Source organism: Topomyia yanbarensis, chromosome 3, assembly GCF_030247195.1.
Source record: "Topomyia yanbarensis strain Yona2022 chromosome 3, ASM3024719v1, whole genome shotgun sequence".
NCBI classification, from domain to species: Eukaryota; Metazoa; Arthropoda; class Insecta; order Diptera; family Culicidae; genus Topomyia; species Topomyia yanbarensis.
This window is the reverse complement of record NC_080672.1, coordinates 363,945,112-363,959,420: the sequence shown is the minus strand read 5'-3', so window position 1 is coordinate 363,959,420 and position 14,309 is coordinate 363,945,112. Positions and strand designations below refer to the sequence as shown.

The following is a 14,309-nucleotide window of genomic DNA, read 5'->3' as shown; positions in this document are numbered from 1 at the left end:
TGGCGGCAGTATTTCACCCTATACCGATGCCAATTTTCGTGATCCATTTCGCTGCCACTCTAACGGAATAATCATCGGCGGAAAAAAATTCTAGACAACGATATCCCGATTTTCTTCAACTTCGTATTTTTCCTCCTTAACTGCCGTTGCTAGCCCTCTGACCGACATCTGCTGTCTACTCACTACTTTTGCTAATATCGAAGCTTGTCAATACGTTAACCGATCCTTCAGAGAAGCCGTCCAACTTAACATACATCCCTTTCCAGCCACCATCGCAAAGTTTCGTCCTTGGTTTCTTCATTAACTTGTTTCTAAAGTGACCGAACTCAAATGACATTTTATGTGTCCAAACGGTTTGCAGTATATTTATTTTCCTGAACAGGAAGATAATAAATTTTTAAAAGAAATTCAAAACGATCATGGGAGGGGGGGTGTTGAACTTAACGCCTTCAGCAAAATTTTGGGGAGTGCTATTACTAACCACTTTGTTGAAGACATGAAGGTTCCATGTGTTTAAGGTATTAACATATTTTAGGCTTTTTCTATTTAATTTTAAATTAAATTATTATGATTTTACTGTTTATGATAAATCTATTCTATTGTTTATAAACGATAAAATTTACATTTTATCCAAAGCTTGAGTTTGTGACGCTCACAATAGAAAGTTATTTTAGAAAAAACTTGATTACCATTCGTGCAATAATTTATGTTAAAAGGGTATCCTAAATTAATTGGTATACTTAAGGGTTTATATGTTGCAGATAGAGAAAATTCATAAATGTTCAGCTTTTCCTACACAATATTGCAAAAGCTTCTTAAATAACTGTTCCTAATAAGATTATGTAAAGGTTTTCGAAAAGTTTCGTGAAAAAGAAAATTCCAGTAATGATACTGATTTTCCCTAACGGGTTTCGAGAGTTTTTTATTTGTTCTTTGGCATTAGGATTAGGGATAATAATTCAGATCAAAGATACTACTGGGAAGTCATTTAAAAAAAATCGATATCGAAGTAAAGTTTCAAGATATCAAGAGCTGAAATTTCAGTGCTTAGTTCTCAGCCGCGTTGGGAATTTAATTTGTTTTTGGCTATAGATTAAAAATTACGGAAGATAGATTTTCGGTAATGGGTCCAGAAGAACTAGTCTGTGGGAAAATGTTGTTCAGCCGCAATCTTGTGTTTAAAACACTTGACACTTTTAGTTTTTGTGCATCAAAACGGAATCTCGATTCATCTTTACATTGCCTCAAGTAAAATTTCCGAAATATACCTATGATTTCGTGCTTTACAGTGGTGTAACCCCTTAACCCATTCATCCCCATATTGTTTGTGGACAATAACGTATTTAAGCAGTGCTGCCAGGGACAGTTTACTTTGACGATGAAAAATAAAATTTTGATGGATTTTTGTTATTTTGTAATATGATTCAAAACTGATAAAACCTATCGATTTAGACCATCTTCGACTACATTTTCCAAGTAATTGGACTATTGTAAAAATTCTAGGAAAATTGGAAGAAGCATTGGCAGGTAAAACTTGAGCAGCTTCTAGCACGGCGATGGCAGCACCTATCTTTATGGAAAAGGTTTTTCATGTTTCTTGACCCCACCATTTTCAAGGAAAAATAGTTTTGGATCCCTTAATTAATAAAATTAATAAAATTTTGCAACCTTGTTTAGAGAAAATATTGCAATTTTCTAATCTTTGTCGATCCGCTACATATTTAAACCCTTAACGAGGTGACCTGCGAATTGCTATACTAGCAGTGATGTACCGCTGGGAAAAATTCCATCTTTCCGGGTTTTTATTTTAAAAGTCGGATAATGAAAAGTCCTTTGTAAGAACCGGAAATACTTTTTTACAGTTTTTATGCTGTAGGACTTAATCGAAAAGCTCCTGTCCGATTTTGAAACTTGAAGTTTAAATCCAATTTTCACATTCTAATATATTTATAACGGATTTTACGGAGCATTTTCTGTTCCTGCGACTTCAATTTCGGTCCATTCCATATTCCAACTTGTTTCATATAATAGTGGGAACAATAGTCATTGTTACTCATTGTATGGGTCGCTATACTTTTAGCGAAATGAGGTAGGTATTCACACAAAATTTAGAAAATACCTATTTAGTTCGGTGAAGAGTAAAAGTGAGTAATATGCAGAAAGCGAGTGGCCTTGGCATTCGTCAGTAGTATGAACCATAATCAGAACTCTCACAAATCGCAATCCGGATTCTTTCGGCATGAACTACATCAGCAACAGTAGAAAAAATGTTTAGTACGTATAGGTGGATTCACAGTAAGAAACGCAGTCGACTTAGCTCAAAACGTGTTGAAAAGTTTTATCACTAATTTAACCCCAATATTTGTAAAGAAATGTTGGATCACCGCTATAACAATGATTCAATCGAGGAAAACCATTCAGAATTTTTATATACATGCAAAACTTTATGACAAAAATTTCATAAATGAAATAAAAATGTTTGGATAACAATACATTAATGTTCAATTACTAAAATATCAAAAAATTGCAAAAAACCCAACTTGGGTTTTTCCCCAAAATTCTAAAAACCCGATTTGGTAGATCACTGACTAGATCGAAAAAATCGATTTTTCTTACTTATGGCGATAAATAAAACGATAAACAATAATACATGTAATTTTTTTAAGATTCTACCAAACATTTTAATCATTTATGTGGTACGTCAGCATCAAAAATTCATGTCAAAAATGTAATTTCTAGAATAACGCACAAAAACGGGTAAAAAAAAATCAAACAGAAGGTATACTTATGTAAATTGAAAATTTTGTTGTTTCATTGGTTTCAACCATAACTACCAGCTGCACTTTTCCAGTAAGGAAAAATTCCTTTACTCCGCCTTATTGTGAACGTTTCCAACGAAATTTTTATTTTAACTTCCCAAATGTGTGTACAAGCATACATGAATTTTCAAAAAGTTAGGACGTTTCTTTCCCTATCAAAAAATCACGAAAACAAGCCTCTTTTTTGTCTCCCAAAGCAATCTACCCCCTTAATTGTATCTATTAATTTAGGACACTTTTTTAACATAAACTACCCAAATAAATGAACGAATTGGAGAAAGTTCGACAAATTTTGAAAGAAAGCGTGAAATTATTCTTTTAACAAACTACCAAAAATGGTGTAGTTGTTGTAGTTCGATGCAATAGAAAAAGATATCCTCAAGTAGACAGTATTCGCAGAAGTTTCTTGTGGACGAGTTTATAATGACTGTGTTTCCACTTACTTGAAGACATTTATTTCGTTTACCTTTTTCCGAGATATGTTCTAGATCGATCAAAGGGTCAAAAGTTAGAAAAGTTAGCTGTTAGCTGTCAGAAGGTACTGGCTAATGAAAGTTTGCAACGTGATAAGTGATCAAAACACAATTGGACAACTTGAAATTGTTTGGTGCATAATTCAAACAGTGGTAGGTAGAAAATGAAGTACAAAATATGTCCTGATATTCTTTTCCGTTTTTTAAAAATAAAATTCGGCTGGTATATTAAAATGGATCACTACTATATTGAACGATGAATAACATGGTATAACTTTTAAAGAATACAGAATAGACACTTGGTGTCTTCAGCAATGTTGTTCGCAAAAGAAAAAGCTATAAATTTGCAGAAGATATCATCTCATTATAGTCACTTAAAAAATAATTAATGAAAATATCTCACTTATAGGAGGAATAATCAGTGAAAACATAATGTCGAAAGAAAGAGCATATTAAATCCAATAACTTCTTTGAAGTTGCTATTAACCTCAACTCAGCCGTTTTGGCGGTAATAGTCAATTTCATGTTTTTGTCTTATTTCTGGATATTGGGAAACGGCAAGAATCCGGCCTCCGTATTTAATGTTAAATATCTCCTTCACTAATAGTTCGATTTCAATAAACTATAGTTCGTTCAAAAGGTATTCGTATAAGCTGTCTGAAGATGTATGAATTGTTTATCTATGTTGACAAATTCGACAGTAATTTCAAAAAAACTGCAAAAGGTGCCTTTTTTGGACATTCAAACATCCATACCTCAAGAACCAAACATCAGAATCAAAAACAAATTAATAGGGTTCTGTCTGGGTATGAGGCCTTTCATTTGCAACTGGTTTGGATAAGATTGGTACAGCCATTGCTGAGAAACACGAATGAGAGTTTGTCCGTCATACACACAGACATTGTCCCAACTCGTCGAGCTGAGTCGATTGGTATATAAGACTCGGCCCTCCGGGCCTCGGAAAACATCTTGAAAGTTTGAGCGCATTCTATACATTTCTCTTATAAGAAATGTAAAACGCTAAAGAAGAACTGCTGTGTTTTTCAGGATGGTTTTCATTACTGGATGTTAGAATAGAATACAGTATACAATAGGTTCCATACTTAATTGTTTGTCACGTTAGCCAATGTTACATTCTCATAAAACTTAGTGCAGCAATCGACCGATTAATCGGCTGGATATTCAGCAGACTGTACTAACTGAAACTGATTTAGCATTATCGTTATACTAAAATAGAAATTGTACCGTTAAACAAGTACCATTTCCGGCGTAGGCTTTGTGCACCAGTCGAGCCAGAAGTCAAACACGAACAAACCTTGCTGGCGGTCAACCTGAAATTGGATCCGCATTTTTTGGACAAGCTCCAGGAATTTTGGTGCAGATGTGCGGTTGAAAACAACATTTGCTTCCAAAAGCCCACCTGTTTTCAGTACGATCTTGATCAGCGCCAATTAGGTTAAGTTTTACAACGAATTGCGCGCCCCAAAGGTGATATCTACCGGGACAGAGAATTCAGGTGTAAACAACCTCCCCACCCCCGATTGTTTGGTAAACAAACATCCCGGCACATTCATTGATCTTTCGATCCGGCGAAACATCGGCACTATCACTTGTGTTAGTGTCCTTGAACGCAATGAGTAGATCATGGCTGAGTTTGAGCTACACATTCGGAGCAGGTTTCAAATTTGCGAAAAAACAGACTTAATTTCGAGATTGTTATAAATATAAAACCACTGGTGTTTGTGAACAAGTGATGAGCTGAGATTTTTAACCAATCGTGGTTTGCTCAACGCCGGACCGGAGCTACACTGAAGTGGAAATTTGTTAGTGCACGATTTCGTGGGAGTCAATGACGATGCTGGACTAAATGTGAAGGCCCGTTGCAATAACTCGTGCAAGATTTATTGGCGCTAAAGGATATTTTTGCCGTCCGTTACGAAATCCTTCGGCCAACATCCGGTCTTGCGAAGAATTTTCGCGGGAGTTAGTCAGTCAATGAAATCTTAAAACCGTGTCGTTTAAATTTATAGCTAACCTCTAGCTGTTTCTAGCTTGTCTTGGAATCACCTCCACCCTGTTTTATGTGCGGCTCCTCAAACCGGATCAAGTTGAAAATCTGCGATGGACGAAAGCAAAATGATTCTCTTAGTATCACATACAACACTTCTTGCACAATTTCCACTGGCTGATTATATAACACTAGCTGGCCAGAAGGCAACACTTGTGACAATCTATTTCCACGCTGGTTGTCAAATAATTTCAGCAATCCCCAACTAATGGATGGAATATCTCGGTGGTGTTTGGAATATTTGAAAACCAATAAATCTTTGCACTTAAATCGGTCGAAACTTCACGATCACCAAATTTCAAAATTCCTCGAAAATCGAACAAAAATCACTCCCCGCAAAAAAAAAGAAAATGCCCCTCGAACACACTGACACTCACTTCTTCCACTTGGGCGGTGAATGCTTGGGACGTGACGGGATCACTCCAATGGAGATATAGTTGCTTTTCCGCGCGATCTTGCCAGTTGAAACTATGAGCAACGACTAACAGCCAAACGCCAAGATCGCGGACGGATTCTAAAATTACATTCCCAGCTTGGCTGTGACCGTCGGTAGCGTGCGTCCGCTTGGAGTGACCACCGTGCGGAACCCACGAGAATGAGATCGAGAGACTCGGCTTGAATGCGAGAGAGAGCAGCTGGCAAAATGCTCGGAACGGGATCCGTTGGGTGGTGGTGAGTTACCAGATAGGGAAGTGACCGCCCGATGGACGCCTGGCGCGTTTGGTTTTGGTATGGACGTACATATCAGTACCCGACTTGTTTTGGTTGGTTTTTGGAAGGATGGTGGTCATTAATCTTTATTCGATCGAGGGTTTGGAGTGGGTGGTCTCTTGGGTTTATGTTTAGTGCGTGTTAAGTAGAACCTGTGTTATTAACAAATAGTCCGGGGACGAAGTGTTTCGTTTCTGATAGACTGATGACATGAAAAAGTAGAATACAATCCTTTGTCGCTATGAAAATTGTTGTTGAAAGACTTTTTCCGACCATTTGACCCGAACCTGGAGACAGATACAATGAGTTGTTCGGGATTAAAAATAAATCCGCTTGATCAAATGTTTGGTGTACTATTGTAGTGCGCAGTCCAGCTAAATCGAAGTGAATGATAAAAGAAGAAATTTCATTAAATTTTGATTTGAAAAGACGTTCATAATTTATATTCTATAAGAAAAATATGCTTTCGGCTGACAAATTGCATGAAAAATTCTCTGGAATAAAATAGAAGTAGATTTGCTATCGGTAAAAGTCCGCCACATTAGATTTTTTGACAGTTAGTCTCGATCCCACTTTTTTTTATTAAATGGTACATATCATCTCCATTTAACAATCAATTATTATTTAATTAACTATTTCTAGTGTAAAAAGCGCTCAAGAATCACATGGTTCCTGTTTCATTTCAGTAAAAATACGGAAAGTTGGGGTATTATGGCAATTGATGCAAAAATGTGGTTTCTGGTCTAAATGTCAAAAAATCTGACAATTCTGAATTTTCCCGGGTAAAATTTATTTCCATTTTGCTCCTGACGAATTTCGTGCTAAATCGTATTCCGAGTTGGCAGCACCCTCCCAGATTTTATTGAAACTTTCTGTACATGAAGACTTTGTCACGAAAAGCCATTTTGCATACTTTGTTTTTCCAAAAATAATCAAGACTGTCTTTTGAAAAGGGTCAAACTTTACCAATTTTTTTCAAATGGCTATAGTCTAAAAATGACAAATCCTACAAAAAATGTTGTAGGAGTGATTTTTACAAAATTAGTCGAATTTTTGAATAAAAATATTGAAAAAATTCTTCATCGACTTCTACACTGAAAAAAATCGATTTTAAAAGTTTAAAGTCGATTTACAAAAAAACCCCTTCTCTGATTTGGATGAAATTTTGTTGCAAGATAGGTAATTATGTTCCCTCTGCCGTCAAAACTTCAAGTTGGGCACTTTTAAGGAAAAAAAAGCGATTTGAAAAAAAAACTTTTCCTTGTCCAAACTACTTTTTTTCAGTGTATTTTTATTCAGGGAGCCTAGAAACTAAAACCCAGAATCCCGATTAGATAACCCATACTCCAAATTCCATAGCACAGCGTCTCGAGGAGAGAGGCCAGAATCCAGAATCGTGAGTCCTCAACCCAAAATACTGTGGCGAGTCTAGATACCAGAATCCAGAGTTCAGTATCGAGAATTCAGAGTCCAGAGTCCATAGCACAGCAATCAGAACCCGGAGTTTCGAAGACAGAGCTCTGAGACCAGAATCCAGAGTTCCGAGTGCAGAGTGCAGAGTTCAGAAACCAGAGTCTAGAGTTCTTATACCAAAATACTAAGCCCAGAGTCCTCAGCACATAATCCAGAGCTCAGAGCCCAAAGTCCAGAGCCCCTAACCCAAAATAGTGACACAAAAGTTTAGAGTCCAGATTCCAGAGGTCAGGGTCCAGAATCCAGAGTTCAGATTCGATAATCCAGAGCTTAGATTCCATAACACAGCGACCAGAACCCAGAGTCTTGATAAGACAGCCCAGAGTCAGGAGTCCAGAATCCAGAGTTCCGAGTGCATAGTCCAGAGTTTAGAGTCAAGAGTCCACAGTTCAGAGTCCAAAGTCCAGAACCAAGACCCAGAGCCCATAGCGCAGACACCATAGTCTACAGTCCAGTGTCCACTAGAGTGGGACATGGTTATATGAAAAAAATAAAATTTGGCTCCGAGTAACTTTTTGGGTTCCATTTAGCTCCCTGAACTACTCTGCAAATTTTTAGCTCTATCGGTGAAACTATATTTTTGCGCTCACTGTTTAAAGTTTACATGGGATTTCGTATGGGGAAATTGTCTTTTGTAAATTAATTCTTCCAAGAGTCGCCCGTTATCTCCTAAAAATAAGTAGATGTCTGATTTTTATAGGAAATTTGCCAAGGAAACAAAGTCTAGAAGACTGCAAAACGATCTGATACTTGTGGAAAAAGTTATTAAGCAAAAACCGATTGATGCCCTGAATATTGATGAAAATTTCACTTTTCATAGCATCACTGCTTTTGACGATCTAATTATATACAAAAATTTTAACTTTTTCTTATTATGTACAAAAGAAGCCTCAATTTATTCCTCAAAACCTTTCGAAGTGGCCAAATACTATAGATAAACGATTTAGACACATTAAGAGAGGATTAAAACAAAATTGCGTATAATTGGACAACCAACAGCAGTGGTACTAGAAAAAATGAATATTTTATCAATCGTCAGAGCATCAATCGGTTTCTGCTTAATAACTTTTTTCTCAAGCGTCAGATCGTTTCGTGGTTTTTGAGACTTTGTTTCTTTGTTAAATTTCCTATAAAAGCCACGTAACGATTTATTTTTAAGAAGTAATGGGCGACTCCTGGAGAAATTATTTTGTAAAAGTTCATTTTCCCATACAAAATCCCATGTAAACTTTAAACAGCGGGCGCAAAAATATAGTTTCACCGATCGAGCTAAGAATTTCCACAGTTGTTCTAGGACCCAAATGGTACCTAAAAAGTTGCTCGGAGCTGGAATCTAATTTTTGTCCCACCCTAGTGTCCATAGCACAGAATCTCGAGGCGAGAGCTCAGAATCCAGAATTAAGACTGCGAGTCCAGAGTTCAAAGTGCGGAGAACAGAGTCGAGAATCCTGAATCCAGATTCCTCAATCCAAATTACTGTGGCCAGAGTCCATAGCTCTGAGACCAGAATCCAGAGCCCGAAGTACTTAACCCAAAGTACTAAAGCAAGAGTTCAGACTCCAGACTGCTTCAAGGCCTTAGTTTTATAGTACAGACAACTAGCAGTTGGGAAATTAGATTGTGAAGTGATTGTGACTTTCATTGGTTCAGTTTTCGATAAAAATACACTGAATAAAAATTCAGTTTGGTCAAGGAAAAGTTTATTTTAAACCTTTTTTTCTTGAAAGTGCCCAATTTGAATTTTTGACTGTAGGTATGGAACATAATTACCGATCTTGGAACAAAATTTCATCCAAATCAAAAATGGGTTTTTTTGTAAATCGACTTTAAATTTTTAAAATCAAATCGAATTTTTGCAGTGTAGGAGTCGATGAAGATTTTTTTTCAATATTTTTATTCAAAAATTTGACTAATTTTGTGAAAATCTGTCCTATAGGGAACATAATTACCGATCTTGGAACAAAATTTCATCCGAATCAAAGATGGGGGTTTTTTTAAATCGACTTTAAATTTTTAATCGACTTTTTTCAGTGTAGGAGTCGATGAAGGTTTTTTTCAATATTTTTATTCAAAAATTTGACTAATTTTGTAAAAATCCATCCTACAACATTTTTGGTAGGATTTGTCATTTTTAGACTTTGAACAAAATTGGTAAAAAAAATTTGACCCTTTTCAAAAGACAGTCTAGATCATTTTTGGAAAAACAAAGTATGCAAAGTGGCTCTTTGTGACAAAGTTCTCATGTACAGAAAGTTTCAATAAAATCTGGGAGGGTGCTGCCAACATTTGTTCGAGATGGCGAGAAATTCGTCTCCTGAGAATTTTCTACGTTTTTTTTTGATTATAGATATTTTAACCTTAAGGTCATTCGCCTCTTCGGGTTTGAAAAATCTCTTATGAAAAATTTCTAATGCTATGTGCGGGGTCGGGACTTGAACCCAGGTGCGCTGCGTACAAGGCAATCGAATTTAATGAAAATTGATTGAGGAATACTAAAGACATATGCACGAGTAAATGATTAAAATTGAATATCAGTAACAAAATGTACTAAAACCCCCAGTTCTCGTATTCTAACTCAGGTCGCAAAGATACCATTCGATTACTGAGATTTTTTTACATTATAAAAACTGCAAAATATGTGGAGTAGAGTGGGGTCAAGTATGCTAGTTTTCTTTGGCGAGCTCGTGCAATGGTGTACTCGTTGGAATGGTTATATATCTGGCAACGTTTTGGTAATAAGTATTTTATGCCATGCTAAATATTTTTCGAGATAAATTCAATAAGGCGAAGGTACATCGATGTTTTTAATATCTGGAGGAACGATAGGTCACTATACTCGGGGTTAAATAAAACGATGTTCGCGCCTAGAAAATTAGCGGTTCAACTTTCATTTGAAGCGTATGAATACTGCAGATTATTTAAAAATTAATAACACAAATAATAAATGCAATCCATTGACTTCATTTAGGTAAGAAAATGAAGTAGTGGCAAATGATGTGAAAAATCATGTAACCGTGGAAGCAAATGTTGACACTTTACACTTCCGAATGACTTCTTCGGTGTCCTCGTCGTCGCCAGAGTGTGGAATTGAAGTTGTTCATTACGGCTCACGTGGTTACTTAGCTGTGCAAGGATCACGTTTGCGCTTCGGAATATTTTTTCGATCTTGTTTTTTGTATTTGTATTTGTATTTCACACGAGCACGTAATGTTTCGAACGGAACCTTGAATTGTTTAGAGGCTGATCGAATACTGGCGCCATCGTGAACAGATACAATTGTGGTTTATATGTCCTCTTCTCTTCGTTTTGGCGATATTTACACAAAATTTCGCACAATTTTTCTGTTAAAATAATTCAAATTTACATTAAAGTAATGACCTACAGTACCCCCAAACGCCTGATCTATCGTTCCTCCTAGCGTATGTATCATGTTGATGCCCTAGGGCATTGCCAAAAAAAATTTTTTTTTGAATTCTCGAAGGCCCCACCTCTCATATTATGACAAATGTCAAAGCAAGCTCAGATGCCAAATTTCACATCATTTAGTATTTGAATGGAGATATTTTTGTTTCTAAGAAAATACGGGAAAGTGGGGTACTGGGTCATTCTGGCCCCAAAATCCCCTATTTTAATGATATTTCTGCTCCGTTATGCAAATCATACATATTTTGTAGTTTTTCTAATGTAAAAAATCTCAAAAATCGATCGGAGCCTTTTTGACTTTTGTCCGAATACGAGAAGTTGGGGTTAAATTGCCTTTTGTCATTCATATTAAACTTCATCATTTTCTCGTGAATATATCTCTATTATTCTTCACTCAATTTTAATAAACTATACCTTGTTGAACATGGAAAATCCTTAGGATTATAACAAAAATAGATTCGTTACCGGTAAAATTCAGAAACATCAAATTATCTGACATATAGTGTCGATTTCACATTTTTATCATAAAATCGCACATATTAACTCCATTTAACAATACAATTCTTATTTAAGTTACTACTTTTAGTGTAAAATATGCTTAGGGATCACATGAGAAAAGTTTCATTTCTGAAAAAATAGAGGAAGTTGAGGTATTAGAACAAGTAATGAAAAAAATGTGATTTGTAAAGTAAATATCAAAAAGTTTGATGTTTCTAAATTTTATCTCTAACGTTTTTATTTTTGTTTTTTTCCTCAGAATTTTACAGAATAAGTTACATTTTATGAAAATTAATTGAAGAATAATAAAGATATATGCATGAGAAATTAATAAAATTTAATATGAATTACAAAAAGTCCTATAACCCCAACTTCTCGTATTCGGACTAAGGTCAAAAAGGTTCCGTTCGATTTCTGAAATTTTTTCACATTAGAAAAACATTCATTAAAAATATAGGATTTTGGGTCCAAAATGACCCAGTACCCCACTTTTCCGTATTTTCCTAGAAACAAAAATATATCAATTCAAATACTATGATTATTTCCTTTCAAAAGAAGTATAAAATGTAATTTTCTGATTGCTACTTCAAAAGTTATAGCATTTAATGTATTTTTCCTATTTATTTTCCCATAGTACCAATTTCAAAAAATTTCAAGCGAAGTGGGCGGGGGTCTAAAATTGTCCAAATGATGTGAAATTTGGCATCTGAGCTTACTTTCACATTTGTCACAAAATGAGAGGGGGGGTCTTCGAGAATTCAAAAAAAAAAATTTGCAATGCCCTCTCGTATTTGTTTCAAAACCAAAAATATCAAAAAATCAACAAAATACTCATGTTCAGCATTAATTACGTACGAAAAAACTCACTTGACATTTTTTAACATTGATTAAATGTACTGTACTGTACTGCGGACAAAAGACTATGTGCTTTCGCAGAACAGCACGCATAGAGTAGAATGTTTATTAAAAATAGGTGAGTTAGGGGATAAAATGACCCAGAACCGTACTTTTCCACATTTTCCGGAAACCGAAATGTCTCTATTCAATTCTATAAGGTTATTTTCTTTAAAACGAGGTGTGAATTGTAATTTTCTGAGTGCTACTTCAAAAGTTATGGAATTTAATATATTTTTCCTTCATATTTTTCCATAGTTCCAATTTAGAAACTTCAAGCGAAGTGGTCGGGGGTCTAATATTGTCCAAATGATGTGAAATTCGGCATCTGAGCTTACTTTGATATTTGTCACAATATGAAGGGGGGACCTTTGAGTTTTCAAAAATGAGTGTTTTTGCGATGCCCTAAGGGACCATTCATAAATTACATAACGCAAAAATTGACTCCCCCTCCCCCCATGTAACAAATTGTCACAAACTTCTTCTTGTTCATAATCTTCTAAATATCATATGCACTCAAGATAGATCGTGAGTCATGCACCAGGAGTCATGAACCAGTTCACTAATGCTTGAATAATATTAGCCTTGAATATTATACTAGGATGCATGAACCAGTTCACGAATACATGAATAACATTTTATGGTTTTGTGAACTATTTCACGTGCACGGATATTGAATCGTGACTAATATATTAGGGATCATCAACTGGTTCACGATGACTGAAAGGATTCATGAATAATATTCCAAGTTTCGTAAAATAGTTCACCAGGAAATATGTGTTGACTTTGTGAACTAATTCACAACAAAGAAAACGAGATCATGTTCAAGATGTAATTGATTATGAATCAGTTCAAGTCGTATAATCGGATCTGAGTAATGTTTCTAAATCTATTAATAAAATCACGAATCAACCTTTCGTTTTATGAATAATGTTCATTATGAACTAGTTTCACGCATAGAAAATCGATGCAGTAACGACAGCGGAAACCGTGACTGAAGTTCACAAAACAAAAACAAATATCTCCACGTATAAAAGCGTTGTGTAGGCGTGACTGATTGGAACTTGAACATAATTATAAAACACATGATTTTTGTTCATGATATGTTTTGGTAACGTAAAAACGTGTTTGTTCCAGAATTCATGGCATTTTATTCACGATTTTAGGAACATTTTTTTCCGTGTGGGTATAAAGTATGCAGGCTGTTGACTGTTTTGTGTTATGATTGTATATGTGTGCCTTTTCTTGATATCTCTTATTTCTTTTCACTTTTCCTTCTCAACGGAAAAATGATGAGACGACATGACAAGACATACATTCCCGAATAACGTTTGATATATGACTTTATTTTTTGAGTATTTTCATAGATTGTGGAAATAACAGATACTAATTTCGAATGTACTCAAACGAGAAATAAACACGACGTGTGCTCCGTAGAACACATTCAAATTTCCCCACTTATTTATTTGCACGATGTTATGAGAAACGTGGTAATTTGCCACTCCCATTCATTAAAGTATATCTTTATTGTCGCATAAAATATTCAAAATATATGCGATGGACTAACGAAAATGAAACGGAGACAAATTGAAAACATTCACAAAAATTATACAATTTGCGTTTGCAACAAAAATTTCTTCAGTTATTTCGAATGTACCGTCATCACATGCACGCAAATCAGAGGAAAACATGGCTTTGCTACAGCAGAGATTGTTAAAATTAGACCACCCATCGGGGTCGGGTTGAGTCTATATGCTTGTGCTCGTTGGCGGAATGGTCAATGAAATCAAATGGGAAATTACACATTTTCATTATTTTTGCAAGAATACATGGTGAGTGTGATGTATTGTATTGTATTGAATAAGATGAGATTTTTTTTGAGTGCAATGACAGCAATTTTCAACTACATTTTACCTTTCTACCGTACTGCATAGAAAAATGGACAGGTTT

General features: G+C 35.4%; 1 protein-coding gene across 7 annotated transcripts in view; it reads right to left on the bottom strand.

Annotated features, from left to right (window-relative positions):
- The window catches only part of LOC131688723 (obscurin), a 181,970-nt gene that overhangs the window by 57,018 nt on the left and 110,643 nt on the right, over positions 1–14,309 (bottom strand). The window contains exons 1-2 of one of the 7 annotated variants that reach the window (XM_058973200.1): positions 5,738–5,859; positions 5,328–5,408 (exon numbers count right to left, since the gene is read on the bottom strand). The exons of 5 other annotated variants lie outside the window; for them this stretch is intronic. The gene's annotated coding sequence lies outside the window, so the exon portion shown is untranslated. Of the gene's footprint in view, positions 1–5,327; positions 5,409–5,737; positions 5,869–14,309 lie in introns of those variants that run through there. One more of the 7 variants, XM_058973201.1, reaches the window with a different exon arrangement.